Below are 25,889 nucleotides of genomic sequence, written 5' to 3'. Positions count from 1 at the left end.
TAAAATGGTTGTATTGTAGTGGCTAATGGAGCATTATAAGTTTGCATGAAAGTTGATATCAATTGTGAAGGAAGAGGGTTTCATTTATAGGCTAAGGGGTGGTGAGATGGAGGGTTAGGATGTAAGGATGGAAGAATGGTTAGGGAGGGCTAGGATGCAAGGAAGGGGGAGCACATGGATTGTGCTTCTTCAAAGCTCTAGCCTTGTGAAAAGTGTCACAATGGGATTGGGTGGTCAAAATGGGGGATCAAAGGCAATAATGAGGGAGGAGGAGTGTGGAAGAGGAATATAAGAGGCATTTAAGAGCATTTATGGAATATAAGAGGCATTTAAGAGCATTTATGGCATGTAAGAGCCATTAATGCTCTTGGATAGGAATGGAAGAGGATAGGGGAAACCATTGACTTTGGCTTGGGTTAAAAACTCTTAACCCTTGCTTAAATTTGTGCACATGTTTAGGAGGGAGATTAGGCTCAGCTTAGGAGTGGGGTTAGGAGGTAAGTGGCTCAACTGTGATGGGATGGGTTAGTTAGTTGGCTAAGTGAGGTTAGTATGGGTGAATGGGTTGGATTAGGGTAATAATAGGGTTTAGGGATGGTTTTAGAGGTTTGGGATGATTTATTTAATAAAAGGGGGATGTGGGGTTAAATTAAATAGATTTTTGCATTTATTTAATTTAATAGAGAAATGGGGATTTAATTGATAAATTAATTTTGGGTTATCCTTTGATTTTATCAATTGGACTATAGTTAATTAATTAAATAAATTAACTAGGGGATGCTGATTAATGAATTAAAAAATAAATATTTAATCAGTAATGTCCTAGGAGATGACTAAATAGGATTACCTAGTGATGTAATTAGATTCAGGTGTCTACAACCATAACTAGCCAAAAATAAATAAATATTTTAGTAGTATAAATAATATAATATAAGTTAACTTTATATGTTGATTTCATTGTTAGAGATGATAGATGTCTATTTTAGACAATGAATATTTCTTATTTTTTACCATGCACTATTTATGGTAAAATAATGAGGAAAATATAATATATAACATGTTAATTATAATTTTAAATCAACAAACAAATTGCAGGATATATTGAAAGTTAATAAAAAAAATTATAATGTATTGTATGATTTTGAAAAACATAGTCCAAAATAAGTATTTCAAATCAAGTAATCTATTTTTAATGTAAAAGATAGTTAACTATATAGTAATAGATAATAATTTAATAATATTTTAAATATTAACAAAAAATCATAACCAACCAAAAATAAATAAATATGGTGGAAGTCTCTGAAAAAGCGATCCTATCAAACCAAATCACATGAACTAACCATCATTGAGATACATAATTTCAATAATAAATAAGATTAATAATTTAATATAAAAACTTTATAAATATTTGATCAACCAAAATAATTCATTATGATTGGTTGACATCTATGTTAAACTAACTCATTAATAATGCAAAGTGAATACAATAGTACTAGACTACAACATGTACAATAACACAAGATGATGCAGAGCCACACCTTGGAAAGCTCAGGAGGAATACTCACTCAACTGAGTTACTTCAAGGGGCACGACATCAATTAGCCGGAATCAAAATCGAACCAAACTCAAGATTGGATTCATCAGAATATATAAATCTCCATAGTTTAGCTTCACCCGCACACCAAGATCTTTAACTCGAAATGTCCTCAAAGAAAATATATTTGCACTTTTACAAGAGAGACCAAGATCGAATTGCTGCCAAACTCCATAGTTGATTATCTATATCCTTTCTAATCATTTGATTGCATGAATTGATAGATACAGGACTTAACACTAGACATTCATAAAAAATGGTTCTTCAAGAAACGCCATGTTGACACCAGGATATATATAAAAATTTGAATCTTTGTATTCTCTGCTGCAAAACACAGAAGAACACCACAAGAAAACTGAAATTTGTTACCAATGAAAATCCGTACCAACCCTCAAACCACTGAAACTTGCACAATAAAACCAAAACGCATTCTTTTCTCTCCAAAGTCGAATCTTCCAAAACTGAAAAAACACACTAAAACTACAACTTTTTATCTTACTCAAATTCGAATGAATTCTTACATAGCCGACTAGCTTATTTAAAACTGACTCTCCTTTTCTAATAAAAGGATGAGAAACATTTTTTCGTCTTCTACCCCAAGAAAAGGATAAGAATCTGAAAACCGCCTACTACCTATTATTGGAATCTGACAATCATGCAGTAGGCCACATGTTTTTTTTCTGTCTTCTATCCAAGAAAAGGATAAGAATCCAAAACTGCCTACTACTTATTATTGGAATCTGACAATCATTAAAACTATTCTAATTTAAAGAATCTACACCTGATCCTAGGTGGCTATATCTGGAGAGCTCATCGAACTGCTACTCTAGGTATGCCACCACATGTAGGACGTTTATTGAAACATTTAAATTTAAAACACACACAAAATGTAAAACATTACTTATCATATTTTTCGCTATGCTACTGCAGCATACTCCCAAATTTCAAAAGTTTCCAAGTCCCTTGGAAACACCTGCAAAACAAAGCATTAGAAAAACATATGGATCCCTTCATCTTGACTTTTGGTTTGTACTTTTCCTCCATTAGAAAACTTGGCCTTTCTTGAACTTGTATCATTTGAATTTTCTCTTTCTCCTTCATCTTTACCTTTGGTTTGTTTTCCATTGGTAAGATAAAAATTATTTGCTGGTCACTATGCATCCACTTCATCATATTCTGAATTTGTATGGCTGCTACATACACTTGTAACTTCATCACATTCTAAATTTTTATTATTGCTGCATACACATGAATTTTTATTCTGAATTTTATGTCCCGAAAATAATTTGTTGCCCTGTCATAAATATATTTAGCCTCATCTTCTTTGTCCATAACATCATCTGATACCTCTTCTTTGGAAGCTTCTTCATGCTGAGTCTCCGTACTACCACCATTCCTTTGCTATTCTCCCATGATGGCTATAAACTGTTCCCATAAATCATATTCTTCTTCAGAACTTGCTGCTACACAATCTTTATCTCCATCCTCATGCCATTGCTCTTGGCATTTCACTACACCATGCATTTTGAAGGCTTCATTATTTTCCTCCAAACTCTCCTTCATAGGAGTACCTTTCAGCATTGTACTCATCTCTATTTTCAAAAGACACATTACTATTCCAACCATAACTTTATCACACTCAAATCCCATAGGACTTTCCTCTTTATTCTTCTCATCAACATTTACTTGCTGCAATTTATCTTCTTTTTTCTCTTCAGGTTCTTTCCCTTCCAAAGGACAACTTACATCTATCATTGTTGAGATTTTTATACCAACTTCACATACATCTACACTCTTTATGGCTACCTTCTCTGTAGTTTCATTTACCTCTACCAAAACTTCTTTCACTTCCTCTTTCACTTCATCATGCATTGGAAATGCTATCCTATCAATAAGACCTATACTTCTTGATTCCTTCCATGTTGTATCATCCTTCAATGGAAATAAAAGCATCTTCTTCCCATTCTTGTTGACAATATATGTGTTTTCTCTACAATCATATATGGTTGACCTGTCATATTGCCATGCTCTTCCCAAAATCAAGTGACAATCTTTTAAAGGCATAATATCACATTCAATGGTATCAAAATATGGTCCAATGTTAAAAGAAACATATGACTTTTTGAAGACATCAATCCATTATTCATCTCCTAACCCATAAGCTCTGTAAGGTAAATCATGAGGTACTCTTGGAAGATTCAGTTTCTCAACCATTTCGACTGAGATTATATTTTCAAAGGAACCGCTGTCAACTATAACTTTGCATACCTTATTCTTGCACTTGCAACAATACTCTTATTGCTTAGGAAAAACAATTTACAATCTAGACAACTATTGTTGTCATTATTGCTCTTGCAATTTGAAATTCATAATCTCTTGCAATTTACAATTCTCAATTTGATAATTACCCCCAAATTATGCTCATTTTTCTTCACATGTAGTAGAGATATATGCTAGATAAGCTTCTAAATACAACTATCACCAATTGAGAAAAAATGGTTTTTTGGCCTTCTTCAATATAGAAATAAAACTTAGCTTTATTCCTTTGAAAAAATTATCAGTTTTCTTTCAAAGAAAAGAGAGATAAAAACTCTTTTCTTTTTGAAAAAGAGATAAGATATGCTTTTGTGATTTTTCATTGTTTTTTTATTTTATTGTTTTATAACTTTATTGCTATATTGTTATCACAATTCAATAATCTCCACCTTGACAATAATTTACCTTATATCTCTTTATGCTAATCCAATATCTAGGATCCTCAAACTTGTTGCAAAAATCTCATATCTCTAAGAGAAATCCAATCCTCAACAAAGTCTCCAAGTAACCATGACTACATCTAATTGACCAAACCATGTTAAGCTCCAATTACAACACTGCACTCTTATGAAGCTTCCATGCAAATAAAAAATGTAATCTGCACCAAGAGAACTTACCAAGAAAGATCAACACTAGGATCTAATTGTCTCCTCAAATGAAGATCATATACTCCAACGAACATACCAAACTCTCATTAGAATTCATTCTCTTTGCCCATTTTTTACCTTTATTATCCTTTCCATGTCATATTCCCTATCATATCCATGTACACTTCCTCTCATATTTCCTATCCTATCTATGTCCTTCTCATTTTTATTATCATATTCATAAACTCTATGTCAGATTCCTTATCTAAAACCCATCTTGCTTTCCTCTCTTTTGGTCTTTACAATAGGCTAGAGGCACTAAAATATTCATACATGCTTTAGAAAATACAATCCTTCATTCTCTCCATATATATCAATTATACATTACCCTTCCATCTCATACATATGTATCTGACATCTTCCCATTATACATTACCCCTCCATCTTGTACATATTTATCTGGCATCTTCCCATTGTTAATTAAAGTACCCTAAAGGGCCCATTTGGTTGCTAGAATACAACTAGAATAGGAATGGAGACTCAGAATATAAATTGTTTTCTTTGTTTGGTGTGTGGAATAGGAATAGAGAATAGGGTTATGTATTCCTATTTTAGCCCCAAAATGAGCTTTTGTCCACTCCAAAAAATACTTGTAATTGGCTTTTGTCCACTCCATTCCCAATCCAACTTATCCAAAATTGATAATCTGTCTAGTCTGTGGTTGGAAACTCCCGCTTATTAATTTTTTTCGTCGACCAAAAACTCCTGTCATTTTGGTGTTTATGTGGGTTTTCATCTGCATTTGTTCATCTTCGGAGGTGTTTAGCTGGGTTTTATCTGCATTTGTCTTCATCTTCAGAGGCTCTTCCTCCTACTCTGCAATTTAGCTCTATCAAAGGTGTGAAAACATTTTCATCAGTATTGTTTTTATGTTTTTTTTTGTCTGTGAATCTTGAGTGGACTATATTTTATGGACTACAATCTTGCGTTTTATGGACTGCATTTTATGCATTTGTGTTTTATGGACTATCATCCATGTTTGCTGCCTGATTTAAGTTCTGCAACTTCATTAGCATGAATTTAGGTTTTATAGTTTTTGTAAATACTCTCGTGAACGTGCTACTATCTCTGCACTAATAATGCTTGTATGCCATTGTTGCCTTTCCATAAACCATTTCTTGTGTCTTGGGCAGCATCTTCTCCATCTCCTTGGAAACCATTTCCTAGGTCTTGGGACAAGTTCAAAACAAGTTCTACATTGGCTGCCAATAATTTCACTTTGGTTTGTTTTCTCATGTTTACTTATTTGACAGGTTTTGATGTTTGTAGCGCATTTAGAAAATAGGCTACTTGGCTACCTGGTAAGGCTTTTGCTCTCTCTAGCATTACAGTTCAAATAATTGTTTGGTGGACTAGTTTAAGCAATATTCAAACTCATTATGTGAGATATGTTTGTGGTTTGATTTTAGATCATGAACTTGTTGTTAGTGGAAGAGTGGTTGTGTGTGTTTTTATAGGCTATTTTCTACCCGAAGTGGCGGCTCCAAGTGTCAGACTCTTTAGAGCTTTAGCAATTACTATGTGTGCCCAAAGTCTATAAACTGCTCCTTCTATACAACCCAACTGATATAGAATCTCTAGTACAATACAAGAGCTGAAGAAGGACTACTCGCAGGACATAACTAGGTCCAAAATTGTAGATCTAGTTTCATTTATTTGTATCATAGTGCTTGGTTTAATATTATGTTGCACTATTTTAGCTAGTCAAACCATTCATGGCCTTTTGAGACAAAGGGCTTTTGCCATTGCTGAAGAGTGTATTTGAAGCGACACTTTTGTATATTAACAAAAATATACAACTATAAGTAATAGTCTTCGCATGTCACAAGGTGTAGGAAAAACTCTATAGATAATGATGATGTGCTTCTTGCAGCTACAATTTTGCAAGAGGAATAATTATTAAATGTTGGAAATATTCAAGATATGATATGTGATTGACAGGGGAGGGGTGAATCAGTAACATCAAAACTTTTTTCTAAACAATTCAACACTTTAACCATATATACTATTCTCAATTTATTCATCTAATCTACTGCATATATGAGAGAACAAACATTTATAACACATGTACATAGTGATTTGGTGACCCAGAAACCTTCCAAATAGAAAGTAAAAATGGGGTGGGGATGATATCCACAAAACTTCGTTACTGCAGTATGAAGTTGGCCTGTTAAGGCTTACATTGACCACTTTTGGTGATCTGCCCTGTTAGGAGCACAAAGGACTACTAGGTCCACCTTGTTAGAGGGTTTACAAACATACACTGAAGTATGCACTCTGTTAGGAGATTTATACAAAGATTGTTAAGTCTACCCTATTAAAGGATTTACAAAATTGATTCACCTATTAGTATGAAATAGTGGATCTATTTACAAACTTGATTTTCTAATTAGATCCTTGAAGTATAGATCACCTCTTGTGACTGATGAATCTTTACTACTCCTTGTAGACCTTGTTGAATATTCTGCTCTTCTGTTAATTCGTATTTACACTTCAAAACATTACATGCCTCTCTTAGTATATTCATTCCATATACATACATCTTGCAAATGATATAATACATTACATATATACCATTCCAATAATTACAATTGCAAGGTTGGCCATAACACAAGTGAACAAAACATTACTGAGTCGGCCCAATGGTAAATAACTCGAGTTCACTGAACTAACTTGGTGACCTTCTAATACTCAGCATCCACTGCATTACTCGGCATCATCATGCACTCGGTAGAAGTGAAGGCTTGGTCCATACTAATCACTCAACGTAGTTCTGAACTCGGTAACCACAGGTGACTTGGTAGATGTAGTGTCACTCAGTAAAGACTAGATCCTTCGTTTACCTTGATTTCACTCAGTAGACACTACACTTCCATTACTCAATAAACATTACACTTCCATCACTCAGTAAATGTTACACTTCTATCACTCAGTAAACGTTACACTTCCATCACTCGGTAAACATTACACTTCCATTACTCAGTAAACATTACACTTCCATGACATGGTCAGACTGCTCGGTAGATACTGAGATGCTCGGTGTAAACTGTGAAGCTCGGTAGATAATACTAAGTTGCACACCCACTTGGTAGCTTCATGAATGCTCGATATGAATTACTTAAGTGATGAACCTACAAGGTAACCACTGAATGCTTGATATACACTGTAGACTGAGTGATGCACTCAATAATCATTCCAAATCAAGTAAGTGTTGTCACTAATGGCAATAATAACTTAATGCCAACAATCTCCCCCTTTGGCATTAGTGAAAAAACACTTATGAGCCAAAATATATGTACATAACCTGACTTTACTGAATTTTGGTTTTTCAAAATTGATCTTTGTAGAACTGTTGCATAGACATTTCTATATACCTTCTTGATGACTAATAATGTATATACAAAGATACTTATGTACACATGCTAACTCTAATGAGTGCTAACTCCCCCTATCACTTATAGTGATAACTCTCCTCATGTATTATGTTGAATCTCTGAATCTTTGAATTTCTCCCCCTTTTGACAATAATGCCAAAGGACTGCATATATACAATTTATATGGCTACACCAAAGTGAGATAGAAATTCTTGATGTACCTTAAGGATGGTTGCAAAAGTACTATCCCAAGTCTACTGCAAAATTTGACAGGTGGAGAGAACAATTTGAACTTCTATTAATAATTGGATCAAGTGATCAGCCACTGAGAATTTTTGATCTTGAACCAATGTTTTGCAATGAACAAGATGTTTTTTCATTGTGGCCATGATATGAAGGACCATGTTCTAAATGTCTATGAGTGTAGATCAGATCCTAGCTTCCTCTCTCAATAGTTCTACCTATACATCTGTCAAATATATGATCTTGGTGTGCTGGGAGGTTATGGAGGAGGAGTCCATCTTCAACTTGGATGCACTTGATTGCATATCAATGTCAATCTTATTTAACTTATCCTTTATTTCTTTGGTAAAACCAAAAACATCACAAAGTTTAGCAAAAAGTGATGCTGCATTATTAAAAGAATTTTTAAAATTTTTCAAAAATGTTGATAATTCAACTTGCTTTATTGCTATCTTTTGAGCAATATGCTCTAGCACCTTATTATCAAATTTCTTTTTAGCTTTCTCAATAAGTTTCTCTTGTCTGGAAGAATCCTCATTAAATTTCTGTATAGCCTCTTCTAACTGAATCAAAATGTGTTGAGTAGAATCTACTTCAACACCTATGGCATCTATAATTATATTTTTGGCATTTTCAATTATTCTATATTCCTTATCCCTTTTTTATCTTAACTATTTCTGCGTAGATTTCATCTCTATGAGTTGACTGGCTAACCTCATCTCTTCAATGGTAGCATTGTCATAATCAATCTTTGGAATCACTATCTCTATGTCTAAGTCAATATCTTCTGCAATTTCATTTCCAGTGATTAGAAGTTTTATTGGATGCTTTTGTTTGACTTTTGTGATGACTGGTTTGACCTAAGGAATAGACACAATAGTGGAGATAGAAGGGCTAGCAGTGAAAACTGGGATAGGACTTAAGGATTGAATGCCAATAGAAGTATTAATCGGATCAAAAACACTTCCCAAAAATGGTATTATACTTGGTAAAGTACCCATAATAGAATTTGAGCTGATTGGAGTGGAAGCGGATACAGATGATGCTAATGGAAACAAAACTGTAGAACTTATTGGAATTGATGAAAACAAAATTGTGGAACTTACTAGTACACTCATTGATGGTGAAGGAACTGAGGAGGCTAGCTCGGTAGCTAAAGAAGTGATAGACAGCTCGATAGATGAAGTGCTTGGCACATCTATTTTAGATACTTGGAGCTAGGAGGTGGCCGGTGAAGACTGAGCAATTGATGTGGCAATTGTGCTCACAATCTTGCTTGCAGAAGCTGTCTCCATAATGGATGTAACAGTCTTTGGTGGAGAGTAAGGAAGGGATGCAATCACTTCTACTGCAATTTTAACTGGATCCTCTTCATCTTTTCCTTCCTCATGTGCTTCTTCCTCCTTGTCTTCTTCCTCTTTTTCTTTCATTAGTGCATGCAGCTCTCCTGGAGTAATTGTGATGGATGGAGTGTTATCAAAATCATCACTGTCACTACTATCATCATCCTTGATTTCAACTGGATCTTCACTGGGATTTTGTAGATGATAGATGTTCTTCCACATGTTTTTTGCATCATTTACAACATGCTCAATGTCTTTAATTAAAATTAAACATGTGTGAAATCTAATCATCATTTTACCTTCATGTTTCTTCATTGCTACCTTTATTTCTACTTCAGTAAGACTTGATAGAAGATTCCTTAGATATTTCTCATATATGTCTTTAGCTATTTGGGTGGTTGACTCCCATCTCAGTTGCAATCTCTCCAACAGTTCTTTGGAGATTTGAGAGGCAAGCTAGTCTGGGGAGTATTTCCATTTACCCATCTTGTTGAGTACCAATTCCTCAATCTGCATTTTCTTAGCATCAGTTCTTCTTTCAAATTTCAATGCCTTGAAATTTGTGATGCCAGCTCCCTCTTCCAATTCTTTAAGCCTTTCCTCGAATGTGAGTGGAGGCCTAACCAGTATAGGTTCTTGGTTGCCTTTTCTGGTTCTTCTAGAGAACACTGCAGTAGGCTTCTTCTTAGGTTTGGTAATAATTGCCTTACCTTTCTTCTTTGGTGGTTCCTCTTCAGATTCATGTTCTTTTTCTTCTTCTTTTCCTTCTTCTTCTTCTTCATCTTCTTCATCCTCACATTTTCCTTCTGTAAGCATAAGAAGGCCGGTAGCAGTTTTCAATTTGGCTATCTTCCTCTTGCCTTTGCTTATGGCCTGGGGTAGCTTGATTTCAAGCTCAATTCTGACCTTTGCCTCATCATATGTTCTAAAATTTGTTTCTTTAGGTCTACTAGATCATTCACCAGTGCTTCAATAATGTCCCTAGCCTCATCAATATTAACCTCATAAGGAAGAGGTTTCACCCATGCAACTCGGGGTCTGACTGCCTGAATGTATACTTTATCACAATCAACCATAAAGCATATCATCTTTGTAGTCTTCAACCAATTTTGGTGGTATTTGGAACCTATTATTCATCCTTTCCTTGAAATCTTCAAAATAATTATCCATGATGCTATCAAAATTTTTACCCATTTCTGCTACAAACTCATTAATCTGATAAAGAATGAGAATATCTTTTCTCCACATTAAAATTCCTTTAAATAGAAAGAATTTTTGAATATAAAGGAATAAACAAGTCAAAAAAGAACCAAATTTACAAGGATCATTCTTTGAATTCCTTATACTATCCATTTTCTTGTTTAATTGTTTCAATAGTAATTTTGACAAGTCAAATTCAAGGTTCTTCTTTACAATTTTGAAGGCCAAATCCACAGCCTCACAGGGTACACTATTTTGTCGACTAGAGCTGTAGATTTTGTGGGCAATGACATGAGTGCCAAATCTTAGTTTGACATCAAATACAATGCTAACCTTCACACCTCTACCATCCCACTCAGCTAGGGTTATCTTCTATAACTCATCCCATCCTAGGGTTTTGGTAACCTTCACTTTGTTGAGCATAAGGAGACCTATGATTTTATGAATCATCTTCTTTGTGATTAACACTAGCTTCTCTAACCATAGTTGCCCATTGTGCACCCAACTCAGAATATACCTAATCCATTTGGTTTGGAAGCTTCTTAGCATATGCAAGATATGAGTCAAGCCTTTGGTTTCAAGATGCTCATGCTCGAGTTTCAAAGAGCCATCAACACTCATTTCTCCTAGGGCATTATTCATCTCTAGGTTTCCAATCTCTTGAACAGAACATTTAAAATGTGTACAAATATCGTTTATAAGGAGTACCTTTGGTGGAATTTGAGATTGAGCACCGTTAGGGTCAAGTGATTCTGCAATGGCTAGAACAATTTTGAAGTTGGGCACTTTCCATTCTGTACCCTTTACCAGCATCTCTGAACCTCATTTTGCCTTGGTGCTACTGCTACTCCTAGATGCCATTGATGCTCAGTAAAAGATAGAAATTTTTTGAACAAATCTTTTTCTAGAAAATCACTTGGAATCACTCAGAATTGCTTGAGTTTCACCTAAAAATTTCTTATCTTTGAAATCACGATGAAGAATAAAATCAAATTCTGCTCTTTTGATGAAAATTTTGTCATTAATGCTTGGTACGAAGGTAGCTAAGATGACATAGTGCTTGATAGGTTGTCATTGACTTGCTCAGTAGAAGCTTGCAACTCGATGATCAAACAAAACTTTTTTTACTCCTGACCTATCTCAGTAAGGTCTTCAACCGACTTTCTTCGGTAGATGCAACTCAAAAAAAGATACGCTTTCTTTGATCTTTGTGTATCTAGAATACTGATTTGATCATTTTTCTTTCTTTTATTTTGGAACTACTTGAGATATTACTGGAAGATGCAATTCCATATCCTTATTTATGGATCTAACTAGAGATGGTGGAGTCACCCATTTCTTAAGTGACATTGCCATCATTTGAACCATTTTGCTTGGTAGATTTTGGAATCCACTGTTGCCTTATTTGCTTCCAAATGTTATTAGCTTTAGTTTTCTTTTCATCTTCGACTCTTCCTATGTTCATGCAATTTTTAGCTATATGACCGAGTTCAGTGCATGTAAAACACCTTACAGTAGTGTCCTTCTTCCTTAGGTGATGTCTTGCACAATCTTTGCCAATGTGTCCATATTCTCCACAATGATGACATATGCACCAGGTATTGTAGTCCCATCCAAATATTACCTTAACAAGTTGTTCAGCTGGATTGAATGATTTGGATCTGCATTGGAATGCCTTGTGACCATGCTTCTTGCATTTGTGACAATTGCCATCAAATTTTGGTTTTTCCTTGCATTCATTAGCTTAATGACCATGTTGACTGCAATCATAGCATTTACCATTGAATTTACCTTTTCCATTGCTCCAACACTTGTTTGATGTGTGACCTAGCTTACCACAGTGATTGCAAGTAGGTCTTTGATTCCTTTGGGCACCTTGTTTGGAGGTTTCACCTTCTTCCTTGTGACCAAGTCCAGCTTTACCTTTTTGTTTATGAAGATTCTGCTCACTCTATTGATTTAATTGAGTCATGTCTATTTGAGATTTCATCATTCTCTCGTTGATTTTCTTTTCAGTGATCAAGTCATTTTCCAAACTTTCATTGATTTGTCTTTCAGATCTCAAGTCACTTTTTAAGCTTTCATTGATTTGTCTTTCAGTGATTAAATCATTCCTCAAGCTTTCATTCTTAGATCTCAGATTCATAGTTTCTTCATTTGCATTAGATAGTTGATCTACAAGATCTTCATGCTGAATGGATTGATTATTTCTTGCCTCTAACTCTTCATTTTCCTTGTCTCTATGTTCCAAAATTTCACATAGCCTGATTGATTGGATTTCTTGTTCTCTTTTAAGCTTTCTTACTTCTTCCTACAGAGAACCATTTTTTGCTAGGAGCTCTTTAATAGCCTCATTAGCTTCATCTGAACTGCTTGATGGTAAAAGGTCTTCTATCTTTTCTTCAACATACTAATGATCATTCATTTGTCTTTCAAGTTCCTTCCTTCTCTTTAGGGATTGAGAAAGATGCTCCTTTTCTTCTTTGAGTTGAGCCATGGCCATTTCTAGATCTAGATTTTCATTTTCAATAGCTTTGTCAAGTCTAAATATCTCCATTGTCCTTGATCTTTGCTCAAGCTATCAAACTTTATCTTGAGAACCACAAAGCTCTGATACCAATTGTTGGAAATATTCAAGATATGATATGTTACTGAGACGGGAGGGGTGAATCAGTAACATCAAAACTTTTTTTTAAACAATTCAGCACTTTAACCATATATACTATTCTCAATTTATTCACCTAATCTACTGCACATATGAGAGAACAAACATTTATAACACATGTACATAGTGATTTGGTGACCCAGAAACCTTCCAAATAGAAAGTAAAACTGGGGTGGGGATGATACCCACAAAACTTTGTTACTGCGGTATGAAGTTGGCTTGTTAAGGCTTACATTGACCACTTTTGGTGATCGGCCCTATTAGGAGCACAAAGGACTACTAGGTCCACCTTGTTAGAGGATTTACAAACATACACTGAAGTATGCACTCTATTAGGAGATTTATACAAAGACTGTTGAGTCTACCCTGTTAAAGGATTTACAAAATTGATTTACCTATTAGGATGAAACAGTGGATCTACTTACAAACTTGATTTTCTGATTAGATCCTTGAAGTATAGATCACCTCTTGTGACTGATGAATCTTTACTGCTCCTTGTAGACCTTGTTGAATATTCTGTTCTTCTGTTGACTTGTATTTACACTTCAAAACATTACATGCCTCTCTTAGTATATTCATTCCATATACATACATCTTGCAAATGATATAATACATTACATATATACCATTCCAATAATTACAATTGCAAGGTTGGCCATAACACAAGTGAACAAAACATTACTGAGTCGGCCCAATGGTAAATAACTCAAGTTCACTAAACTGACTCAATGACCTTCTAATACTCGGTGTCCACTGCATTACTCGGCATCGTCATGCACTCGGTAGAAGTGAAGGCTCAGTCCATACTAATCACTCGACATAGTTCCAAACTCGGTAACCATAGGTGACTCGGTAGATGTAGTGTCACTCGATAAAGACTGGATCCTTTGTTTACCTTGATTTCACTCAGTAGACACTACACTTCCATTACTCGGTAAACATTACACTTCCATCACTCAGTAAACATTACACTTCCATCACTCAGTAGATGTTACACTTCCATCACTTGGTAAACATTACACTTCCATTACTCGATAAACGTTACACTTCCATGACACAGTCAGACTGCTCGGTAGATACTAAGATGCTCAGTATAAACTGTGAAGCTTGGTAGATACTGCTGGGCTACACACCCACTCAGTAGCTTCGTGAATGCTCGGTATGAATTACTTAAGTGATGAACCTACAAGGTAACCATTGAATGCTCAGTATACACTATAGACTGAGTGATGCACTCAGTAATCATTTTGAATCGAGTAAGTGTTGTCACTAATGGCAATAATAACTTAATGCCAACAATTAAATTCTCTTCAGTTATGTGTATCTGCAGATCACTTCAAATTATCTTGCTACAATGGCAATAAATACCCAAGATACATTCATAGATAGATGAGTTTTTAAAGTGCAAGAGGTTGAGTTTGGTAAAATAGGCCTTAAGCCTAAAACTAAGGTCTTAGTGTGTAATATATGGCTTCTCGTCCAACCCATGACCCCAAATCTGGCTTCATCACCAAGCATGTAGACCTAAGTTTAATAACCATGGCCTTAATTTCAATGCATAGACCTAACTTTAGTGAGAAAGTAGCCTTCAATAGGCCAGCTACCATAATCTCAAGCACGTGGTCTCAAATATGGGCGTATATGCAATAGGCAAGGCCTTATATCTAAATGTGTGGGCTCAATCTCCATGAAACAGACCCAAATTTGGGCTTAATTTCTAGCTTGGAGCCTTATATTCAAATGTTTAGGCCTTTAAATTCAAACACAAGTCCCAATTTCAAGTGTGTGGGCCTAAATCAGGCCCCAATTCAAATGTCATGCCTTAAATTCAAACATATGGCCCATAAGTCCAATAAATCTGGCCCTAAGTCCTAACGTGCAGACCTAAATCAAGACCCTGGCCTCATCACCAAGCATGTAGACCTAAGTTTAATAACCATGGCCTTAATTTCAATGCACAAACCTAACTTTAGTGAGAAAACACCCTTCAATATGCCAGCTGCCATAATCTCAAGCATGTGCTCTCAAATCTAGGTGTATATGCAATAGGCAAGGCCTTATATCTAAATGTGCGGTCTCAATCTCCATGAAATGGACCCAAATCTAGGCTTAATTTCTAGCTTGTAGCCTTATATTCAAATGTTTAGGCCTTTAAATTCAAACGTGAGCCCCAATTTCAAGTGTGTGGGCCTAAATCAGGCCCCAATTCAAATGTCAAGCCTTAAATTCAAACATATGGCCCCTAAGTCCAATAAATATGGCCCTAAGTCCTAATGTGCAGACCTAAATCAAGACCTAGCCTCTAGAACAACCTTTCCACTAAATCAACTTTTCAATGTTGATGATGAACCCCCACTAAATGTAGCTGCCTTCCTCAGACTCTCAGAGAGAATTAAGAATTAAAACACATAAATGAGGCCCATGATGAAACAATCCCTACATTAAGAAGTTAGTAAATGAGCCCAATATGATGTGATCTCATGAAGCTCCCAGTCCCAAAAAATCAATGAAATTAGCATTGGCATTTCTAAACTAATTCTCCTCCTCTACTTCCTCTTCAGAAGTCAAAGGTCTAAGAGGTGTCATCAAGTGGTAGCTATTCCCTATGGTGGTTGATGAGTTATCAACATTAGGAGCCTCCAATATAGTTAGCTCAGAGCTACTTGAATTTGAACACCCATACTATAAATCTTGATGCTTCTGATTATTCTTATTGTTATTGTTGCTAGTATCCCATCAGATCATGAAGTGATTTGAAGTAACTTGCTTTGAACAATTGTCCTTCATTTTGCAAAACAAACTTGTTGAATTTAGGATCCACAGACACCACCATTGGCCTTCCAAATAAATTGCATGTAACCATCTCACCATGTCTGCAATTACAATCAAAATCAAATATGGTAGATAAATACATGTAATAGATATTTTAATAAAGTCAAATCTTGAAATTATTATGATTCAACTATATAGTTTTCAATCAATTTTATTGGACTATATTTTATAAGTAGTAGTTCATAATAACTATTTTCTCATGAAAAATATAGGCACAATTAAAACTTATTGCATCTAAGTGAAACATGAGTTAGCATAATATAGGGATGAGTGGTCTTTCAACATTCTTATATTTATATCAAGATTCATTAACTATGTAGTTTTCAATTCAACTGTATAGTTTTCAATCAATTTTATTGGAGTATATTTTATAAGTAGTAGTTCATAATAACTGTTTTCTCATGAACAATATAGGCACAATTAAAAATTATTGCATCTAAGTGAAACATGAGTTAGCATAATATAGGGATGAGTGGTCTTTCAGCTTTCTTATATTTATATCAAGATTCATTAACTATGTAGTTTTCAACCTATGTTTCATGAGTGGAGGTTCACAAGAACCCATCTCCCATGACAAATAGTTATGCATATAGCTCTTATTGCATCTAGGTGATGTTCACATAGGAGAAGCATTGGGAGTTTCTATAAATTTTACCCTTCTTGATACTACTCCAACCCAAGGGAACTTAATGATCAATAAGTGATCTTCTAGGAAGGTCTAATAACTTACAAAGTTTTTGAGTCGGACTCATTGACCTATGTTTCATTAGTAGTGATTCACAAGAAGCCATCTCTCCTTATGAATGGTACAAATAACACTTTGTGTATCTAGGCGATGCTAACATGGGTGAGACATTGGATCTTCTTGGGATGTCACCCATCCTATACTACTCCAACTCAACTTCACTTACACAATCTCCTAAAAGGACTTCATCTCTACTATCACCTGAATACAATAAGAACTAAGTGCTTTTGAACACCCATACAGTATCCCTTGGTGATAGTGACTTGCTTCTTCCACACTATTCGTTTACATGATTTATATTCTTATATACTCACTATAACCATCTAATAACTATTTAGGCAATATATATATATATATATATATATATATATATATATATATATATATAGAGAGAGAGAGAGAGAGAGAGTCCACTACATCTTTTACTCTAGCCCTTCCATGGCTTCTACACATGCTTACCCTATTTAACTTTTTCATATCATACTTAACAAACCTAATTAAAATAAAACTTCCTTTTATAGTAGGATGTACAGATATGGGTAACAAGAAACTAAGATTCGACAATGTTGCAGTGGATCATGTTCATGTTTTCTTTTGTAGCTAAAAAAACGACCGGCATGAAATAGTTAAACATAAGATTGTGTAAGAGAATTTAATAAAGAATGGGAATGTGAAGGCCAATAATGGAAGCTCTATTCATACAAATGTTGTTGGCTATGATGCACAACAAAAAGTGTAAGGCAACAATTAGTTGGCATGGTGATTTTTAAAGACATTCTCTTGCACCACATGAATTGGATTTGTTGTTATTGTTAAAATCCAATATTGTTATGAGCACATGTATATATGATATATTCTCTAACATGTTTTGGTAAAATGAAGTCCATGAAAATGGTTAAATAGTAATGAGGTTTATTGGAAAGATGAATTATAAAGATTGCTACTCTGATAGCAAATGTTAGGAAAAAAGGAAAAGTATGGACATTGCAACTATTGATATCAAACTCGGAGAAGAGATTATATCTATTTATGTTAACGGTAGCTTGTAAAAAATGTTTACGAACAAATTATAAAATGTCTACAACCATTTTTGCTTGCTGATGTCCATGCTCTCTCTCTCTCTCTCTCTCTCTCTCTCTCTCTCTCTCTCTCTCTCTCTCTCTCTCTCTCTCTCTCTCTCTCTCTCTGTGGAACTGCTAGGTGTATTCACCTTTTTAGAATTTAGAACTGTTTTTGTTGCTCTATTATTTTTTTTGGAGCTCCTACTCTATTCTTGCTACTAGGTTTTAACTATAATATGTCCTCATGCAACAACTTCTCTATTTTAATCCTTTTTGGATTTCTGTTCAAGAACTGACTCCAATCTAAATGCTAGCAGTTAGGCCTCAACTTGTTTTTGAGGTAAGTTAGTTTCTTTTAATTGATTTGATGAAGCAATAGATGGACCAATTCTTATCTACAACCCATAGATGAACCAACTCTCATCATAGTTGTTTCAACTCTGGTGTGTCCTAATGAAATTTCTACCATTTGATGGGTTTTTTTTGTGCAATAGAGCCCCTATTCATCCTAGTCTCTCCTTTGTTGAATGTAGGATGTTGAAGCTAAAAAAATTGAAGGCACTATTTTTGAAACATTCAAGAAGCATTCAACTAGGTCTAGGTACATACCACTTCTTTTCAGGAGCACAAGCAGGCATATGAAGCGGGGTGTTCATTGTATTTCCACCTCTTTATGACAATGGACAACATTCTCTTCATAGAATTGCAATCTAGGCTACTTGTTATGTTCTTTATACTTGTTATATGTGTGTGTGTGTGTGTGTGTGTGTGTGTGTGTGTGTGTGTGTGTGTGTGTGTGTGTGTGTGTGTGTGTGTGTGTGTGTGTGTGTGTGTGTGTACCTTTATACAGCATTTTAGTAGTTTTAAGTATTGGTGTTTATATATTATTTATATAGCTCTTAACAATAATACGATTCATGTGACCTAATAGATCGATGTGTTTCCATTATAGGTCATTCGATGGATCTTATTGATGATATAGAAGTCCAAGGAGCCATAGTTAGGAAGATCAAGGTTATGCGCACACTCGTTGTTTTGCTTGCTAGTCTTGCAGTGTTAATAGTAGCATCTTCCCAAGAGGCTAGAAGAGATAGGAATAAGCGAAGAAGAGTTGCATGTCCTTTTTATAAGTGCATTATCCATTCTAATAACATAGATTGCCATGACCAAATACACATGAGTAGAGTAGCCTTCTTTCACTTGGCCAAAATTCTAAGACAAAAAGGGAGCATTCAAGCTACAAAAAACATATCACTAGAAGAACAGCTAGTGATGTTCCTCCACACCCTTGGCCACAATCTAAAGAATCGAAAGATTGGCCATAACTTTGGTCACTCAGGAGAGACAGTGAGTTGACACTTCCACAAGGTCTTAAAGGCTATAATAGATCTTCATGACAATTATATTTTACCCCCTGTTGCAACCACTCCTACATAAATTACTGGGAAGGACCATTTTGATCCATATTTCAAGGTAACTATGCTATTGGCATGTATTTTATTACTAAAGACTACATATAATAATTTGTATTTGATAGTAATATTGATTTTTATAGGATTGTATTGGTGCAATTGATGGAACTCATGCTGGTTACCATTGATGTGGACATGTAAGCAAAATATTGCAATAGAAAGGGTAATTTGTCACAAAAAAATTTGGGCGTATGTTCATTTGACTACAAGTTTCAATATAGTCTTGCTAGTTGGGAAGCGTTTGCTACAGATAGTCGGGTGCTTGCTTTAGCTCTATCTAGAACAGATCCACTTGTGGTTCCCCCTCGTATATTAATTCATATTTAATATGATTATATTGTAATTAAACTAAATCAAAACTTTAATGCTCTATTTTGAGTATAAATTTGATTCTATTTGTGTAGGAAAATTCTATTTAGTTGATATCGAGTACCCAAATGTACCAGGATTTCTTGCTCCTTATCAGTGTACACCTTACCACCTAAAAGAGTTTTGCAGAGCAAACTCAATCAACAATCCCCAAGAGTTATTCAACCACTAACACTCCTCTCTTAGGAATGTGATAGAGCAGACATTTGGTGTTTTTAAGAAACATTTTCCTATCCTGAAACATGCAACATCCTATAGTATATTTACCCAAACAAAGATTGTTTTGGCATGTGGCATACTACACAACTTCATTACGATGGAGGATGGTCTTCCATCTGAGGTGGAAGTTGAAGAGGATGATGATTGTGTTGGGATAAATGTGCCAATTCTTGAGACTTATGGGATGAATCAATGAGATAGAGATGACTGGGGGAGATTTAGAGATGAAATAGCCCAAAAGATGTGGGAAGATTAAAACTCTCGAACTTAGTTGTACCACAAAATATGAACATTTATTCGCACTTTGTAGTGAATAGGAATTGCATTTTGTATTTTCAAGGATCATTTTACACTTCACTATTCGAGACTGTCTGCTATATGCAATATTTGAGGAGATGTGTCAAGAAAGGATATATTGATATGGTCGAGGGACATTTTTAAATTTGTCCTTTACATTTTACTTGCCATTCAATTTTATTTTCCTTGATTGTTTTCAAAGTTCAGGCCTTTTGTGATCTCAAAATAAGACAACAAAAAAACATGTAATCATTGGAAGAATTGCTTGGAAACACTAATACTTTGTTTTTCAATTCTATACAATTAGTTCCAAATTAAGAAATTTATAATTTGACTATAATGTTAGACAGATATAATAATGTTAGAAGTCCATTAACCTGTAATCAACCAAATGGCTCTGCATAAGAAATCATCATCCCAGATACCTAAGATAGTCTGAAGTTTTAATTTATACCCTATGCAAGTTACACATTCCTCAAATATATAGTTGCAAGTGAGGGCCTTCATGTTGTTTGGCCACTCTCAAAATCATATTATCTTCTATAATCTCATTATAATATACCATAAAATGTCTTAACTCAATTTTGGCTATTCTCGATATAAAATAAATCAAATGAAAATATACAAACTCGTACAATGTATTTGTTTGGTTTTTTACATGTTAACAGCGTGGTTGAAGTGGTATGCAAGAATCAGAACACTGAATATAATGTGACAATCAATCCATCATAATATATAAATTTTGATTTCCATATGAAAAATAATTGCAGTCATCTAACACATACAAAGTGATGTAACTATATATAAAGTGATGTGAAGTAGTGTTGTGAGTAGTAAAGGCTGATCATTTTCATGATAGAATCTCTCTATCTTTAGTAATCTTGTGATCTCTCATCATAAGTGTGATTTACTCTCTATCATGGATGAAATCAAATCTTCCATTAGCTAATTCATGTCTAATGACTTTTTTGAACCTTCAAATTGTTCCAGATCTTAGTATACCATCATCTCCTGTAATTTCAATGTGATCAATTAATTATAAATGTGACTCTTTCTGCATACAATTTCAAATTGCACCAAGAGAATACAAATGATATACTCAACATTACTCAGCATGTAATATACTATTTATTTAGTTGGAAAATATATGCAAATCTATAATTCAATGATAATGATATGCAAATATGCTATGGATATGATATTCTCTGCCACTTATAGTGATAATACAATGATGTTATTTCTGATATAAACAATAGAAGTATACACTATTTATTGCTTGTAGCAATGCATTGGCTATGCTTGATGTGACAAAGTAATTATGCAAATATGGTAATATTGCTAGAGTAATATGTTGTTGTTTCAAATCTTGATTTATATGCTTGCAACTTTATAATCAATGTTGTTTCTGATATACACTTTTAACATGATAAGTTTGTCGAAATTATTTCTAAATATTTCTAAGTGGGACTGGTAGCATCTTTATATAGGGTATTAGGCGAGGCTTATTTATCTATTATCTGATAAGACAATTCAGTATAATGTAGCGTGTTCCAAAATATCATCTAAGTGGGATTGACAGCACCTTTGTATAGAGTATTAGGCCAGGCTTATACATTTATTATTTGATAAGAGAATTATTTTCAAAATTAGTCTTCCACATTTATGAGAGAGATAGTCTCCTTCAATCTTCTAATGAAAATTTGTGTTTTTTTGCTTTTGTATAGATTTGTAGCCTAGAGCATCAACCTAATAGGAGATTTCATTATAAGCAGATCTAAAAATAAAATTAAAGCAACAGCTTTTCAGATAGGCATTTTAAAAAGAACGAACGATGATCATAGGTTTTCCATACATGAACACAAGAAGCCTCACTGGGCTTATCCGAATAGTTAAAGTATGTTGGAATCAAGTCCTGTGGTTTTGAAGTCTTTAATTTATTAGTGGTTTCATCGTCTATGACACTTTCACCATTGTAATTATGTATCTTTTAACAACTGGAAGCATTGTTAGATCTATACAAGAATGAGAAATACATTCTCATGCCAACCCGAGCTTCTTGTCCATGCAAAGGACTTTTTGTTACCATGAGAATGTATTTCTCGTTCTTGTATAGATCTAACAATGCCTCCAGCTATTAAAAGATATAGAATTAAAATGGTGAAAGCATCATAGATTATGAAACCGCTAATAAAGATGTTGCCAATCCCACTTAGAAATATTTAGAAATTTTTTTGACAAACTTATCATGTTAAGATCTTATGCTGATGCTGTTTCAAGAAACAATCATTTGCCTAGTTGTTCATGAGTATGATTTGAATCACAACATAGCTGAGTAAATTATTGATATGGTTTAATAATAAAAAACACAACCATAACCCAAAAAATTCTAGAAAACATTAAACACATTAAATTTTCTCTTTACGCTATCATGGATGCATCATTATTGAATTATTAACCACTTTTAGGCATTATCTCTTTGTGAATTTCTCTTTAATGAATAAATACTGTTGTCTAAGCATAGAATCTAGCTTTTTTTGTAATGGAACTGATGTTTATTTAAACCATCTACTATTTATCGTCTTGCTTCTATGGATGTGACTGCTATTTGTTAAATGGATATGCCTTGTAACTCAGAAAAATCAACATATTCCATATGTTTTTGTTGCTCCTATAAATGTTATTGCTATTCATGCAACTATGATATCTTCATGACAACTTACACTATGGTATCTTCATGACATGCTGATGATTTTTTTCAAGTTTTATAGCTACCCATCAATAGCTGAAAATGTCATTTACCAATCTCTTAACAAGCATGGATGAGGAGGTACGTGTGAGTACAGTTGCTATTTCAGCTAAAAATACCAAAGTGGTGTGGTCAGAAGAGATGGAACATAAATTGATAGATTTGCTCCTTCAATTAGGAAGAAAAGGTGAAGGGGGCTTCAAAAAAGCATGGACTGCAATACAAAGGAAGTTCAATGAAGAAATGAAAATGAATCTTGGAAAGGATAACTTTAAGAATAAGTACAAAACATGGAAACAAGGTTATAGAATGATGAAAGAGTTATGAAACATGAGCAGTTTCGCATGGAACAAGAGTACTCAATGTGTGGATGCAGATGATAGTGTATGCGAAGAGTTGTTGAAGGTAATCTTCTCACAATATCTTTATTTAAGTAAAGTATTCTAATTATCAATTGAAATGAAAGTCATCTAATTCCTAAATTTTTCCATCATGTAGAGAAAAGATTTCAAAAATACAAGAGTCTACAAGAGCCAGCCCTTCACCCGTTTCAATGACTTAGGAATCATTTTTGGCAATGACATAGCTGATGGAAATTGAACAGCAATAGGTCCAGAGGCTCAGGATGGACATCTCTTTGAAGAGGCTGTTGATCTTGACGATGATGGGGGCTTCGATATGCACATGGATGATACTCCTCAATTTGATGAAGAAATCCATCATTCAAACAATTCCACAACATCTGTTAGACAAAATACATCTCCGCCATCAGCAAGAAAGTCAAAGAGGAAGAAGCCAAGCATGGCTTCCTCTTTGGAGATCATATGTGAAAGTATCCAAAATATTGACCAGGGCATGACTAAGTCTCATAATGTCAATGTTGCTAAGAGGGAAGTCAAGCATGATATATCAAGTGCATTTGTTGCCCTCAAGGCCATGCCTGGAGTTAGTAGAGGGACTTTGATTGTTGCATATGACTTCTTTTCTTTAGAACCTACAAAAGCCTGGGCATTCCTAGAGATAACTACAGAGGAGATGGAAGAATACATTAGATATAAGTTTGGAGGAGTTTTTTGATAAATTACAATCTTTATGAACATATAATTATTTTTTGACTATGTTGGAACATGCAATCTTTGTCACACTTGGATGGATATAAAGTATTTTCAACTCTTTTGGTTCCAGTTTTTCTTGAAATTGATGAACAATGCATTTGTTTACCTTCATTTTGTTGAACATAATTATTTATACTTCCAATGAGTAAATGCTATATGTAATGTTGTATGCACTGTTATATGGACTGTTGTTTGGTGCAAAACATGCTACAAGATAGATGTTTTTTTCTACTTGAGCAAGAATATATGAACAGTATTTATAGTTATAATTATGTACTACTGTATGCACTGCTGTATGGACTGTTGTTTGGTGTAAATCATGCTACAAGATAGAGGTTTTTTTCTACTTGAGCAAGAATATACGAATAGTATTTATAGTTATAATGAATTATGTTTTGTGGATTGCTTGCAATAGTTGTATTTCGCTAATTATAATGTGTTGTTGTATGCACTACCATATGTACATAATAAATCATGATGTTGTTGTATACATTTTTTTATGTATAGAATAAATCATGATGTTGTTATACGCATTGTCATATTTAGCTAGTACTTGTTATTTCATTGTATCATTGTATCATTTATTTTCTCTCATTATATTTTATTATTATTTTTATAGGGTTCATGGCTTCAAATACTTTGCCATTATGTGATTGTGGCACTGGTACTGTAGTAATGAGGACCTCACGCGCAGACCGTAATCCTGGGCATAAATTTTTTTGTTGTCCAAATAGTCAAAAGGTTGTTAGTATTTTTTTAATATGTATTTTTTGTGTACTAAGTTGTTGTGGTGAGCACTTATGTATTTTTGGAATGCAGGGGGATAATGGCTGCAATTTCTTTTAGTGGGTCAAGGATGACCCATCTACGTCAACCACATCTAACTATACAAAAGATGAAAGGAATGGTTGCAAGTTGTGCGACGTTCGAGATATTGCTGCCCAAGGAGATTGCTTCATGGAAAAAGTTGAAATCATGTTTCAACGATGTATTATTTGTATTCTAATTGCTATAATTGTAGTATTGGTTATTGGTGGTTTGGGACCAAATTTGTAAATATGGTTAAAAGACAAATATTGGATATGTAATTGGAGATGTAAAGGGTATTATGATAATGTATACCTGATGGTGGACAAATTAATGAAATGTCATTTTTGTTGTTTTCAACTTAATTATGATTGTGGATACTATTTTATTTGTGATTTTATATATATGGGTGGTGTTATCAATTTATTTTAAAAATAGTTGAAATAATTTATATTCTCACAAATAAAACAAAAATAAATATACATTCTTTGATCCTATTTTATTTGTGATTATATATATATATATATATATATATATATATATATATATATATATGGGTGATGTTATCTATTTATTTAAAAAATAGTTGAAATAATTTGAATTCTCAATGAATAAAACAAAAATAAATATACATTCTTTGAAAAAATAATCAAAACAATATTAAAACTAAAAAAAATAAAATTAGAGGAAAAATATATATAAACTTAACCCCATTCCAATTCTAATTTTGTACAACCAAACAAGGGATTAAATATCCTCAAACAAATTCCAGGTGAACCAAATGGGACAGGAATATAGATTTTCCATTCCCATTCCCCATTCCTATACCCATTCTTATTTTCAA

This window comes from Cupressus sempervirens, chromosome 7, assembly GCF_028749045.1.
Source record: "Cupressus sempervirens isolate cs-2001-9-10 chromosome 7, ASM2874904v1, whole genome shotgun sequence".
Taxonomy (NCBI): Eukaryota; Viridiplantae; Streptophyta; class Pinopsida; order Cupressales; family Cupressaceae; genus Cupressus; species Cupressus sempervirens.
This window is presented reverse-complemented; position numbering follows the sequence as displayed.